Source organism: Oncorhynchus gorbuscha, linkage group LG05 (genome assembly GCF_021184085.1).
Source record: "Oncorhynchus gorbuscha isolate QuinsamMale2020 ecotype Even-year linkage group LG05, OgorEven_v1.0, whole genome shotgun sequence".
NCBI classification, from domain to species: domain Eukaryota; kingdom Metazoa; phylum Chordata; class Actinopteri; order Salmoniformes; family Salmonidae; genus Oncorhynchus; species Oncorhynchus gorbuscha.
In genome coordinates this window covers 87,790,856-87,806,866 of record NC_060177.1, presented here as the reverse complement: position 1 = coordinate 87,806,866, position 16,011 = coordinate 87,790,856, and the positions used below count along the sequence as shown (strand labels likewise).

General features: G+C 46.2%; 1 long non-coding RNA gene across 1 annotated transcript in view; it reads right to left on the bottom strand.

The window, feature by feature from the left end:
* Positions 1 to 6,770: 6,770 nt before the first annotated feature.
* LOC124036641 overlaps positions 6,771 to 16,011 on the bottom strand; it is a 63,315-nt gene continuing 54,074 nt past the window's right edge. Inside the window, exon 3 of the long non-coding RNA XR_006838937.1 lies at positions 6,771 to 6,836. This is a non-coding gene — a long non-coding RNA (uncharacterized LOC124036641). The remainder of the gene's footprint in view (positions 6,837 to 16,011) is intronic.

Below are 16,011 nucleotides of genomic sequence, written 5' to 3'. Positions count from 1 at the left end.
GAGGCTGGTAACCCAGACTACTCTGAAACGGAGATAACCCGGTAGCAGACGAAGGAAGCGAATTGTGAGCGTATTCTGCCCAGGGGAGCTGTTCTGCCCAAGACGCAGGGTTTCTGAAAGAAAGGCTGCAGACGACCAATCGTCTGATTGGCCCTCTCTGCTTGACCGTTAGACTGGGGATGAAACCCGGAAGAGAGACCGGACGCACCAATCAAACGACAGAACTCCCTCCAAAACTGTGACGTGAATTGCGGGCCTCTGTCTGAAACGGCGTCTAACGGAAGGCCATGAATTCTGAATACATTCTCAATAATGATTTGTGCCGTCTCCTTAGCGGAAGGAAGTTTAGCGAGGGGAATGAAATGTGCCGCCTTAGAGAACCTATCGACAACCGTAAGAATCACAGTCTTCCCCGCAGACAAAGGCAGACCGGTAATGAAGTCTAAGGCGATGTGAGACCATGGTCGAGAAGGAATGGGAGCGGTCTGAGACGACCGGCAGGAGGAGAGTTACCCGACTTAGTCTGCGCGCAGTCCGAACAAGCAGCCACGAAACGCGCGTGTCACGCTCCTGAGTCGGCCACCAAAAGCGCTGGCGAATAGACGCAAGAGTGCCTCGAACACCGGGATGACCAGCTAACTTGGCAGAGTGAGCCCACTGAAGAACAGCCAGACGAGTGGAAACAGGAACGAAAAGGAGGTTACTAGGACAGCGCGCGGCGACGCAGTGTGCGTGAGTGCTTGCTTAACCTGTCTTTCAATTCCCCAGACTGTTAACCCGACAACACGCCCATAAGGAAGAATCCCCTCGGGATCAGTAGAAGCCACAGAAGAACTAAACAGACGGGATAAGGCATCAGGCTTGGTGTTCTTGCTACCCGGACGGTAAGAAATCACAAACTCGAAACGAGCGAAAAACAACGCCCAACGAGCTTGACGGGCATTAAGTCGTTTGGCAGAACGGATGTACTCAAGGTTCTTATGGTCTGTCCAAACGACAAAAGGAACGGTCGCCCTCCAACCACTGTCGCCATTCGCCTAGGGCTGCGGATGGCGAGCAGTTCACGGTTACCCACATCATTTGCGCTCAGATGGCGACAGGCGATGAGAAAAATAAGCGCAAGGATGAACCTTATCGTCAGACTGGAAGCGCTGGGATAGAATGGCTCCCACGCCTACCTCTGAAGCGTCAACCTCGACAATGAATTGTCTAGTGACGTCAGGAGTAACGAGGATAGGGCGGACGTAAAACGTTCTTTAAGAAGATCAAAAGCTCCTGGGCGGAACCGGACCACTTAAAACACGTCCAGAAGTAAGAGCTTGAGAGGGGCAGCAACTTGACCGAAATTACGAATGAAACGCCGATAGAAATTAGCGAAACCTAAAAAGCGCTGCAACTCGACACGTGACCTTGGAACGGGCCAATCACTGACAGCTTGGACCTTAGCGGAATCCATCTGAATGCCTTCAGCGGAAATAACGGAACCGAGAAAAGTAACGGAGGAGACATGAAAAGAGCACTTCTCAGCCTTTACGTAGAGACAATTCTCTAAAAGGCGCTGTAGAACACGTCGAACGTGCTGAACATGAATCTCGAGTGACGGAGAAAAAAAGGATATCGTTTAGACAAAAACAAAGATGTTCAGCATGTCTCTCAGAACATCATTAACTAATGCCTGAAAAACAGCTGGCGCATTGGCGAGCCTCGGCAGAACCCGGTACTCAAAATGCCCTAACGGAGTTAAAACGCCTTTTCCACTGTCCCCCTCTCTGATGCGCTGGTAAGCGTTACAAGGTCCAACTTAGTAAAGCACCTGGCTCCTGCAGAATCTCGAAGGCTGATGACATAACAGGGGAAGCGGATAACGATTCTTAACCGTTTGTCATTCAGCCATCCTCGATAATCCACGCAGGGGCGCAGAGTACCGTCCTTCTTCTTAACAAAAAGAACCCCGCCCCGGCCGGAGAAGAAGAAGGCACTATGGTATCGGCGTCAAGAGACACAGACAAATAATCCTCGAGAGCCTTACGTTCGGGAGCCGACAGAGAGTATAGTCTACCTCGAGGAGGAGTGCCCCGGAAGGAGATCAATACTACAATCATACGACCGGTGAGGAGGAAGGGAGTTGGCTCGGGACCGACTGAAGACCGTGCGCAGATCATGATATTCCTCCGGCACTCCTGTCAAATCGCCAGGTTCCTCCTGAGAAGTAGGGACAGAAGAAACGGGAGGGATGGCAGACATTAAACACTTCACATGACAAGAAACGTTCCAGGATAGGATAGAATTACTAGACCAATTAATAGAAGGATTATGACATACTAGCCAGGGATGACCCAAAACAACAGGTGTAAACGGTGAACGGAAAATCAAAAAAGAAATAGTCTCACTGTGGTTACCAGATACTGTGAGAGTTAAAGGTAGTGTCTCAAATTTGATACTGGGAAGATGACTACCATCTAAGGCAAACATGGGCGTAGGCCTGTCTAACGGTCTGAAAGGAATGTTATGTTTCCGAACCCATGCTTATGAAACAACCCTCAGCCCCAGAGTCAATCAAGGCACTGCATGTAGCACCGAACCGGTCCAGCGTAGATGGACCGACATAGTAGTACAAGATCTAGATGAAGGGACCTGAGTAGTAGCGCTCACCAGTAGCCCTCCGCTTACTGATGGGCCTGGCCTCTTACTGGACATGAATTAACAAAATGTCCAGCAACTCCGCAATAGAGGCACAGGCGGTTGGTGATCCTCCGTTCCTCTCCTTAGTCGAGATGCGAATCCCTCCCAGCTGCATGGGCTCAGTCTCAAAGCCAGAGGAGGGAGATGGTTGCGATGCGGAGCAGGAAACACCGTTGATGCGAGCTCTCTTCCACGAGCCCGGTGACGAAGATCTACCCGTCGTTCTATGCGGATGGCGAGAGCAATCAAAGAGTCCACATCTGATGGAACCTCCCGGGAGAGAATCTCATCCTAACCACTGCGTGGAGTCCCTCCAGAAAACGAGCGAGCAGCGCCGGCTCGTTCCACTCACTAGAGGCAGCAGAGTGAAACTCAATAGAATAATCCGTTATGGACCGTTCACCTTGGCATAAGGAAGCCAGGGCCCTAGAAGCCTCCCTACCAAAAACTGAACGGTCAAAAACCCGAATCATCTCCTCTTTAAAGTTCTGGAACTTGTTAGAGCAATCAGCCCTGCCTCCCAGATAGCTGTGCCCCATTCTCGAGCCCGGCCAGTAAGGAGTGAAATGACGTAAGCAACCCGAGCTCTCTCTAGAGTATGTGTTGGGTTGGAGAGAGAACACAACTCACACTGCGTGAGAAAGGAGCGGCACTCAGTGGGCTGCCCGGAGTAGCAAGGTGGGTTATTAACCCTAGGTTCTGGAGGCTCGGCAGGCCAGGAAGTAACAGGTGGCACGAGACGTGACTCTGGAACTGTCCAGAGAGGTCGGAAACCTGAGCGAAGGTTCTCCACGGCATGGCGAGCAGCAGACAATTCCTGCTCGTGTCTGCCGAGCATAGCTCCTTGGATCTCGACGAGTGTAACGAGCGTCTGAAGTCGCTGGGTCCATTCCTTGGTCGGTTCCTTCTGTCATGCAGGTGAAAGAGGACCCAAAAGCGAAACAGAAACAGAGTTTATTTAAGTCCAAACAGGGGAATAACAGAAATCCTCTAGTCTGTAGAGGGGAATAACTGAGAAGCGGCCACTGACTGCAGGTCGATAAGGCGCAAAGTAGACAGAGACACCTGCTCACACGCAGCATCTGATGAAGGCAAAAACACGACAGGACAGGGCGAAACACAATCACAGCATGGTGAAAACAAAACAAGGAACCGACGGGACAGGAACGGAACACAAAGGAATAAATAGGGACTCTAATCAGGGGAAAGGATCGGGAACAGGTGTGGGAAGACTAAATGATGATTAGGGGAATAGGAACAGCTGGGAGCAGGAACGGAACATAGAGAGAAGAAAAAGCCTGAGAGGGGAGGGGGAGAGAGAGGGATAGAAAGAGGGAAAGAACCCAATAAGACCAGCAGAGGGAAACGAACAGAATGGGGAGCACAGGGACAAGACATGATAATAAATGACAAACATGACAGGTCCTTGTGCATTTCAGGTAAAATAACAACTCAATGTTTATATCCCAGGACAAATTAGCTAGCACCAGCTAGCTAGCTAAATAGGACAAATTTGCTAGCAACAGCAAGCTAGCTAAATAGGACAAATTAAGAGGCAGCGCTAGCAAGTGCAAGCTAACTAGCTAAATTGCCATACATGTTTAATGCTTTTTGACCTGTCCCCAAATTAATGTCATTGGTTCAGAGTTTGTTTTGATATATTAACCTGCATGTCGTGATCGAGTTTGGTGTGGGGGGGCAAAATAATTATGCACGATAGAGCACGATGGCCTAGGTTTGGGTTCTGTGTAAACCAATATTTTGTTTTCTTTTAACAAAAGAATAGTGTAGTTCCAGTAGTTAGCTACACCACTACATGTCAAAAAGGTTATTAACTACCAAAAACACTACTTTTGAATTTAGTTAAACGACCACCAAGCTACTGCAAAATGTAGTTAAATTACTAGTTGAAATATATTTAGTTCACTACTCCCCAACACTGGTCCTAACGGCCAGGGTCTCATTCCCTCTCACTCATTCCATTACAACAGAACCAGTGATGTATATACGAACCCTGGATTGCTGATGCTACGTATTGGCCAACCAGAGGCTTTGAAGCCACCATATTGGCACTCCTCAGAAGTCCTCCATAAGAATTCATTGAATTGTACAGTATTTCAATTTAAATGTTTCAAGGACAAAATGACATCTTTTTATGTTTTTTTGTTTAAATTGTACTGGTGACAGTAACATTAAAAGTAATGTAAAAAAAAATAGACATAGGACATCGCTCTCAGAGACAGCGCCAACGCTCTCAGAGACAGAGGCAACGCTCTCAGAGACAGGGCCAACGCTCTCAGAGACAGAGCCAACGCTCTCAGAGACAGAGCCAACGCTCTCAGAGACAGCGCCAACGCTCTCAGAGACAGCGCCAACGCTCTCAGAGACTGCGCCAACGCTCTCAGAGACAGAGGCAACGCTCTCAGAGACAGAGGCAACGCTCTCAGAGACACCTCCAATGCTCTCAGAGACAGAGCCAACGCTCTCAGAGACAGAGCCAACGCTCTCAGAGACAGAGGCAACGCTCTCAGAGACAGAGGCAACGCTCTCAGAGACAGAGGCAACGCTCTCAGAGACACCTCCAATGCTCTCAGAGACAGAGCCAACGCTCTCAGAGACAGAGCCAACGCTCTCAGAGACAGAGCCAACGCTCTCAGAGACAGAGCCAACGCTCTCAGAGACAGAGACAGAGCCAACGCTCTCAGAGACAGAGCCAACGCTCTCAGAGACAGAGCCAACGCTCTCCGAGACAGAGACAGAGCCAACGCTCTCAGAGACAGCGCCAACTCCAGGCCTGGGGGATGAACAGCATGTCATGTATGATACTGTACTGGGGGATGAACAGCATGTCATGAGATACTGTAGATGAACAGCATGTCATGAGATACACTGGGGGATGAACAGCATGTCATGAGATATTGAGACAGGGGGATGAACAGCATGTCATGTATGATACTGTACTGGGGGATGAACAGCATGTCATGTGATACTGTACTGGGGGATGAACAGCATGTCATGTGATAGACTGGGGATGAACAGCATGTCATGTGTGATACTGTACTGGGGGATGAACAGCATGTCATGTGTGATACTGTACTGGGGGATGAACAGCATGCCATGTGTGATACTGTACTGGGGGATGAACAGCATGTCATGTGTGATACTGTACTGGGGGATGAACAGCATGTCATGTGTGATACTGTACTGGGGGATGAACAGCATGTCATGTGTGATACTGTACTGGGGGATGAACAGCATGTCATGTATGATACTGTACTGGGGATGAACAGATGTCATGTATGATACTGTACTGGGGATGAACAGCATGTCATCTGTGATACTGTACTGGGGGATGAACAGCATGCCATGTGTGATACTGTACTGGGATGACAGATGTCATGTATGATACTGTACTGGAGAACAGATGTCATGTATGATACTGACAGGGGGATGAACAGCATGTCATGTACAGATACTGTACTGGGGGATGAACAGATGTCATGTATGATACTGTACTGGGGGATGAACAGCATGTCATGTATGATACTGTACTGGGGGATGAACAGCATGTCATGTATGATACTGTACTGGGGGATGAACAGCATGTCATGTATGATACTGTACTGGGGGATGAACAGCATGTCATGTATGATACTGTACTGGGGGATGAACAGCATGTCATGTATGATACTGTACTGGGGGATGAACAGCATGTCATGTATGATACTGTACTGGGGATGAACAGCATGTCATGTATGATACTGTACTGGGGGATGAACAGCATGTCATGTATGATACTGTACTGGGGGATGAACAGCATGTCATGTATGATACTGTACTGGGGGATGAACAGCATGTCATGTGTGATACTGTACTGGGGGATGAACAGCATGTCATGTGTGATACTGTACTGGGGGATGAACAGCATGTCATGTATGATACTGTACTGGGGGATGAACAGCATGTCATGTGTGATACTGTACTGGGGATGAACAGCATGTCATGTATGATACTGTACTGGGGGATGAACAGCATGTCATGTGTGATACTGTACTACAACATGAAGTCCTGTTCCCAGCATGGCTGGTCTCCGACTGTGATGGTCGTGCTTTTGACATTCTGCACCTTCAGTGTCACGTAGGCATTGAACTTATCTGGAAGAGAAGAACAGGGACAATTAACACTGTGCAAGTGATCCTAACACTGACCACTGCATTATTGGCCCAAAACCTGAATGCATGTTGATAAATAAATACATATTATCTATGGACAACCTCCTCACAGGAGAACTACTGGAAGGAAACAGTATCTATGGACAACCTCCTCACAGGAGAACTACTGGAAGGAAACAGTATCTATGGACAACCTCCTCACAGGAGAACTACTGGAAGGAAACAGTATCTATGGACAACCTCCTCACAGGAGAACTACTGGAAGGAAACCGTATCTATGGACAACCTTCACAGGAGAACTACTGGAAGGAAAAGTATCTATGGACAACCTCCTCACAGGAGAACTACTGGATGGAAACAGTATCTATGGACAACCTCCTCACAGGAGAACTACTGGAAGGAAACAGTATCTATGGACAACCTCCTCACAGGAGACCTACTGGATGGAAACAGTATCTATGGACAACCTCCTCACAGGAGACCTACTGGATGGAAACAGTATCTATGGACAACCTCCTCACAGGAGACCTACTGGATGGAAACAGTATCTATGGACAACCTAAGGAGACCTACTGGATGGAAACAGTATCTATGGACAACCTCCTCACAGGAGACCTACTGGATGGAAACAGTATCTATGGACAACCTCCTCACAGGAGAACTACTGGATGGAAACAGTATCTATGGACAACCTCCTCACAGGAACACCTGGTAGGCCTAACAATAGGTCTGCACGACAATAATAATAATAATAATAATATATGCCATTTAGCAGACGCTTTTATCCAAAGCGACTTACAGTCATGTGTGCATACATTCTACGTATGGGTGGTCCCGGGGATCGAACCCACTACCCTGGCGTTACAAGCGCCATGCTCTACCAACTGAGCTACAGAAGGACCACGTTTTGGCCACAACAATCTGGTCTGTAAGACTACAGCTCCTTCAAGTTCTATACTAAAGAGAAAGTAGGAGTGACACTCCATTGCCAATGTATCAGCAACATGGTGACGAAAAGAGCTACAATATTTTCGGGAGGCATTGCATTGGAGGGCAGAGATGGGCATTCAGAGAGGATTGGACGGTGGTGTGTGTGTGTGTGTGTGTGTGTGTGTGTGTGTGTGTGTGTGTGTGTGTGTGTGTGTGTGTGTGTGTGTGTGTGTGTGTGTGTGTGTGTGTGTGTGTGTGTGTGTGTGTGTGTGTGTGTGTGTGTGTGTGTGTGTGTGTGTGTGTGTGTGTGTGTGTGTGTGTGTACAGAGATGGGCTTTATTATTCTCTTGCCAGGGGCCAGGCTGTAGAAGCTGAAGGTAGATAATTGGGGAGCAGATTGTAAATGCCAGCAGCATGAGAAGCCTGTCTCCCCGGGGAAGAAGCGGGAGGACTGGGGGGGAGAGAGGAGAGGAGGACAAAATAAAGGAGAAGAGGGGAGAGGAGAGAGGAAGCCTTGGGGGGAGAAGAGGGAGGCCTCGGGGGCCTCATTTACCAACAGATTTCAATTTCCATTCCGCAGACCCCTCGACAGTCTACAGCAGCCAGCAAACCCCTCCACAGTCTACAGCAGCCGTCAGACCCTCCACAGTCTACAGCAGCCGTCAGACCCTCCACAGTCTACAGCAACCAGCAGACCCCTCCACAGTCTACAGCAGCCAGTCAGACCCTCCACAGACTACAGCAGCCAGCAGACCCTCCACAGTCTACAGCAGCCAGCAGACCCCTCTAGTCTACAGCAGCCAGCAGACCCTCCACAGTCTACAGCAGCCAGCAGACCCCTCCACAGTCTACAGCAGCCAGCAGACCCTCCAGTCTACAGCAGCCAGCAGACCCCTCCACAGTCTACAGCAGCCAGCAGACCCTTCCACAGTCTACAGCAGCCAGCAACCCCTCCACAGTCTACAGCAGCTAACAGACCCCTCCACAGTCTACAGCAGCCGTCAGACCCCTCCACAGTCTACAGCAGCTGTCAGACCCTCCACAGTCTACAGCAGCTGTCAGACCCCTCCACAGTCTACAGCAGCCAGCAGACCCTCCAGTCTACAGCAGCCAGCAGATCCCTCCACAGTCTACAGCAGCCAGCAGACCCTCCACAGTCTACAGCAGCCAGCAGACCCCTCCAGTCTACAGCAGCCAGCAGACCCCTCCACAGTCTACAGCAGCCAGCAGACCCCTCCAGTCTACAGCAGCCAGCAGACCCTCCACAGTCTACAGCAGCCTGGGCACATCCCTATACAGAACCCTACGGCCATTTGAAACACATCCAACTCTCTGTTCCTTGCCATGCCACTCCACTGTTCAGACTGAGAAATGGCCACATTATCCTTGCACTGATCTCCTCTACATGGTACAGTTCAGTCTATGATGACAAACAGGGTATATTATCTCATTATCTAAACAATTATTCACAATCCATACGACTCCGTTTTCTACTGAAATATCTTCAGATTAACGTCACTCAAGGACTGCAGCTGTCAGACCCCTCCAGTCTACAGAATATGTCTCTCCTGTCACGAAGATGTACCCCATTGTTCTCTTGTAAAGGGTTAAATCCCAAATGGCACCCTATTCCCAGTCTATATAGTGAACTACTAGTGACCAGAGCCCTATTCCCTATATCTACAGCACTACTTTTGACAGAGCCCTGTTCCCTATATAGTGCAATACTTTTGACCACAGACCTATTTCCTTGCCAGTGCACTACTTTTGACCACAGACCTATTCCCTATCATTACATTACATTACATTTAAGTCATTTAGACAGACGCTCTTATCCAGAGCTAAACACAAATTGGTGCATTCACCTTATGACATCCAGTGGGACAGTCACTTAACAATAGTGCATCTAAAACTTAGGGGGTGGGGTCTTGAGAGGGATTACTTAACCTAAATCCTAGGTTCCTTAAAGAGGTGGGGTTTCAGGTGACTCCGGAGAGCCCTGATTCCGCTGTCCTGGCGTCGTGAGGGAGTTTGTTCCACCATTGGGGGGCAAGGCAGCGAACAGAGCCCTGTTCCCTATATAGTGCACTACTTTTGACCACAGACCTATTCCCTATATAGTGCACTACTTTTGACCAGAGCCCTGTTCCCTATATAGTGCACTACTTTTGACCACAGACCTATTCCCTATATAGTGCACTACTTTTGACCACAGCCCGCACTATATTGGGTGTTATTTTGGACGTAACCAGAGACTAATATCATCTATACAGCTGGTTAGACATGATATGAAGGGGGACGGGAAACTCAATCAGGGTGGACTTCTGAGAGAAATAGAATCAGAAGAAGAAGAAGACTATTCACTGGTTGACAGTCAGTTTGTTGGTCGATTCATATTATCACACATCATTTCGCCAAAGCTCATAAAACATGGCCTTGTGTTCATAGCTCATTTTAGATCTCATAAAATGTATTCTTTATCCAAAACATCTTTGCAGTGGGTGAAAGATGTATATTATTAAAGCTACTGTTTCATTAGTGCATTATTATGGCAGTTTATCACACAGGACCAAACCAAAAGTATTTTTTTTTTTTATTTTTTTTTTAAAGAAACATGAATAGAAATGTTATCAATTAGAAATGTTTGATTGGTTTAAACAAGCCACTCAACATACAGTTGAGAGAGTTGTGCTGTAGGCTAATCCAAGGTTTTTGAAGACCGGTTGACTGCGTGCCATTACACTACGGTTGTGATGGAGTGCTGCTGGTATAATGGTGTCATACATCTCTAACACATGAAAGTCCCCAAAAAGGACACCTTCCACACAGACAAGAGTTAACACACACACAAACACATTACTTCCAAGCTACAAAAAAAAAACACAATTGTAGTCCGATACAACAGTAACCCCAGATCTGTCCTCGTGCACCATTTAGATATGAACATCTGCATTAAGTGCTTAGAAAGTCATTATGCAGGGACCATTTAGATATGAACGTCTGCATTAAGTGCTTAGAAAGTCATTATGCAGGGACCATTTAGATATGAACATCTGCATTAAGTGCTTAGAAAGTCATTATGCAGGGACCATTTAGATATGAACATCTGCATTATGCAGGGACCATTTAGTGCTTAGAAAAGTCATTATGCAGGGACCATTTAGATATGAACATCTGCATTAAGTGCTTAGAAAGTCATTATGCAGGGACCATTTAGATATGAACATCTGCATTAAGTGCTTAGAAAGTCATTATGCAGGGACCATTTAGATATGAACATCTGCATTAAGTGCTTAGAAAGTCATTATGCAGGGACCATTTAGATATGAACATCTGCATTAAGTGCTTAGAAAGTCATTATGCAGGGACCATTTAGATATGAACATCTGCATTAAGTGCTTAGAAAGTCATTATCCAGGGACCATTTAGATATGAACATCTGCATTAAGTGCTTAGAAAGTCATTATCCAGGGACCATTTAGCGTAAGAAGAAAATCCAAATATAAGACAGACAGATACACAGAGAGAGAGAGAGAATTAGAGAGCTAAGCAGTGGAGCTTTTGAGAGATAAACAATGTTCCAATCTTTTTCAAAATCTCTCTCCCCCTCTGTCCCTCATATTTTCCTCCATCTTCAATTTGTCATCATTTTTTCCTCCATCTCCTTTTCTCAGATTCTTATGCCTCTTCCTCTTGTTCTTCCCTCCATCCAGCCCAGGGTTGGGTCTCATCATGCTGGGAAAGTGACTATCGACCGGGGTCACACCTGTGTTACAGATCCTGGCTGGGACCCCTAGGCACTGGGACAGTGGTGTTAATGATATATCCTGTCTGGGCCCCTTAGGCACTGGGACAGTGGTGTTAATGATAGATCCTGGCTGGGCCCCCTAGGCACTGGGACAGTGGTGTTAATGATAGATCCTGGCTGGGAAAGTGGTGTTAAATATAGGAACCACCTGAGTAAGTCTATCCAGCTCACTCCCCTCCATCACCTCATTTCATCCCTGCATTTATAAATAGCCTCTTTGATTTCCTGTCAATGTGTCAGAGAGTATTTACAGTATAGGTTGATGTGTGTATGAGCGTGCCGTAATGTGTGTGTGTGTGTGTGTGTGTGTGTGTGTGTGTGTGTGTGTGTGTGTGTGTGTGTGTGTGTGTGTGTGTGTGTGTGTGTGTGTGTGTGTGTGTGTGTGTGTGTGTGTGTGTGCGTGCGTGCGTGCGTGCGTGCGTGCGTGCGTGCGTGCGTGCGTGCGTGCGTGCGTGCGTGCGTGCGTGCGTGACTATCCAATCTCCTACACAGCCAGAGGCTCTATTCACGGGTGTGTGTGTGTGTGTTCAGCCTAATCTCCCCTCAGGAAGAGTAACCTCTGGACAGGAGCCTCTTGTTCCACTAACAAAACAAACAAAGAAAATGGACAGAGTAATGAACTAATAAAGGGGCTGAAACGGACAGATGAAGACTGAGAAAAGGGATAGATGGATGATTCAGTCAAAGACAGGAGGGGACCTTATCAGACGCTGATTTCCTTCCCTCTACAAGGCTTTATGCTCTATCCATACCTTCATTATCTCTCTCTCCATACCATTATCTCTCTCTATATACCTTCATTATCTCTCTCCCCATACCTTCATTGTCTCTCTCTCCATACCATTATCTCTCTATATATACCTTCATTATCTCTCTCCCCATTCCTTCATTGTCTCTCTCTCCATACCATTATATCTCTCCATTATCTCATACCATTATCTCTCTCTACCTTCATATACCTTCATTATCTCTCTCCCCATACCTTCATTATGTCACATACCTTCCCCTCCCCATACCTTCATTATCTCTCTCTATATTACCTTCATTATCTCTCTCCCCATACCTTCATTGTCTCTCTCTCCCCATACCATTATCTCTCTCTATTTTTCTTCATTATCTCTTCCCCATACCTTCATTATGTCTCTCTCCATTATCTCTCTCTATACCTTCATTGTCTCTCTCCCCAGACCTTCCATACCATTATCTCTCTACCTATATATCCTTCATTATCTCTCTCTCCATACCTTAATTATCTCTCTCTCAATTTCTTCATTATCTCTTATCTCTCTCTTCATCCCTTCATTATATCCCTCTCTTCATCCCTCTCCAGTCCCTTCATTATATCCCTCTCTTCATCTTTCTGGACTCCCGAGTGGTGCAGCGGTCTAAGGCACTGCATATCAGTGCAAGAGGCGTCCCTACCGACCCTGCTTCGATTCCAGGCTGTATCACAAATCGTCCGTGATTCTCGAGTCCCATAGGGGGCGACGCACAATTGGCCCAGCGTCATCCGGATCTGGCCGGGGTAGGCCAGTCATTGTAAATAAAAATTTTGTTCTTAACCGACTTGCCTTAGTTAAATAACAATACAATATAAAAGTGTTGTGAACACATAAAATATGACCCAAAACAGGCGCCACTTTTCATGCAAAACTTGACATTTATACAAACTGAACTTGACGTGAGAGAGTTCTTATCCTGCCACAAACTTCAGACCATGAGTACACACACAGTTTATTTTGCATTGAAAGAACGCAAAAGTAGCCTTGTAGCCTAGCAGGGAAAGGGAAAGGGGGATACCTAGTCAGTTGTCAACTGAATGCCTTCAACTGAAATGTGTCTCCCGCATTTAACCCAACCCCTCTGATTTAGAGAGATGCAGGGGTCTGCCTTAATCAACATCCACCTCTGATTCAGAGAGGTGCAGGGGGCTGCCTTAATCAACATCCACCTCTGATTCAGAGAGGTGCAGGGGGCTGCCTTAATCAACATCCACCTCTGATTTAGAGAGGTGCAGGGGGCTGCCTTAATCAACATCCACCTCTGATTCAGAGAGGTGCAGGGGGCTGCCTTAATCAACATCCACCTCTGATTCAGAGAGATGCAGGGGTCTGCCTTAATCAACATCCACCTCTGATTCAGAGAGGTGCAGGGGGCTGCCTTAATCAACATCCACCTCTGATTCAGAGAGGTGCAGGGGGCTGCCTTAATCAACATCCACCTCTGATTCAGAGAGGTGCAGGGGGCTGCCTTAATCAACATCCACCTCTGATTCAGAGAGGTGCAGGGGGCTGCCTTAATCAACATCCACCTCTGATTCAGAGAGGTGCAGGGGGCTGCCTTAATCAACATCCACCTCTGATTCAGAGAGGTGCAGGGGGCTGCCTTAATCAACATCCACCTCTGATTCAGAGAGGTGCAGGGGGAACAGTGGGTTCAACTGCCTTGCTCAGGCCTTCTAGTGCAAATGGAGAATATACTGTATGATTACACTCATTCATAACAAAACACTGGTAGCCTAGCTAAATACAGTATAATGGTGTTAATGATAGATCCTGGCTGGGCCCCTAAGGCACTTGGACTGTGGTGTTAATGATAGATCCTGGCTGGGCCCCTAAGGCACTTGGACTGTGGTGTTAATGATAGATCCTGGCTGGGCCCCTAAGGCACTTGGACTGTGGTGTTAATGATAGATCCTGGCTGGGCCCCTAAGGCACTTGGACTGTGGTGTTAATGATAGATCCTGGCTGGGCCCCTAAGGCACTGGGACAGTGGTGTTAATGATTATATCAGTAGTGACAGGTAGCCTAGTAGTTAGCACTGGGACAGTGGTGTTAAATGATTATAAGGTCAAAATCTGTAGTGACAGGTAGCCCAGTTCCTAGAATGTGTTCTTAACTGACTTGCCAGTTAAATAAATGTTTAAGATAAAAATAATAATAACAATGAATATACTGAATGATGACAATTCAAACAAACCACTTCTAGCCTCCTGAATATAATAACAAGATGAATATACTATGATGACACCCACTGTTCCAGAAACCACTGATAGCCTGGCTGAATAGAATAACAAGATGAATATACTGAATGATGACACTCATTCACAACAAACCACTGATAGCCTAATAGAATAACAAGATGAATATACTGAATGATGACACTCATTCACAACAAACCACTGATAGCCTCGCTGAATATAATAACAAGATGAATATACTGAATGATGACACTCATTCACAACAAACCACTGATAGCCTCGCTGAATATAATAACAAGATGAATATACTGAATGATGACACTCATTCACAACAAACCACTGATAGCCTCGCTGAATATAATAACAAGATGAATATACTGAATGATGACACTCATTCACAACAAACCACTGATAGCCTGGCTGAATAGAATAACAAGATGAATATACTGAATGATGACACTCATTCACAACAAACCACTGATAGCCTGGCTGAATAGAATAACAAGATGAATATACTGAATGATGACACTCATTCACAACAAACCACTGATAGCCTCGCTGAATAGAATAACAAGATGAATATACTGAATGATGACACTCATTCACAACAAACCACTGATAGCCTAGCTGAATAGAATAACAAGATGAATATACTGAATGATGACACTCATTCACAACAAACCACTGATAGCCTGGCTGAATAGAATAACAAGATGAATATACTGAATGATGACACTCATTCACAACAAACCACTGATAGCCTCGCTGAATAGAATAACAAGATGAATATACTGAATGATGACACTCATTCACAACAAACCACTGATAGCCTAGCTGAATAGAATAACAAGATGAATATACTGAATGATGACACTCATTCACAACAAACCACTGATAGCCTCGCTGAATATAATAACAAGATGAATATACTGAATGATGACACTCATTCACAACAAAACACTGATAGCCTCGCTGAATATAATAACAAGATGCAATAAATTGCCATTAGAGAGAAGAGCAAAAATCGAATTATTTAGTAGGAAATATCTATACCTATCATTTACTCTATTTCATATGATCATTGCAGAATAAATTCCTCACCTGTTCTGACTGATGGTTTCAGACTCGCAAAATAGCCTATATGCCTATATGTCTGCAACAAGTTAGGAAGAGTACCATCCATCCCATCTCTCATTTCATCTGGACCCATCCATCCATCCCATCTCTCATTACATCTGGACCCATCCATCCCATCTCTCATTTCATCTGGACCCAATTGACACTAGTAAATAGATAAGTTATTTCAAGTATTTTGCTCAATGCTTCTAGTTTAACCGTAGAGCAGACGGATGACCTCTACCATTGTCTAGTTTAACCATAGAGCAGACGGGTGACCTTTACCATTGTCTAGTTTAACCATAGAGCAGACGGGTCACCTT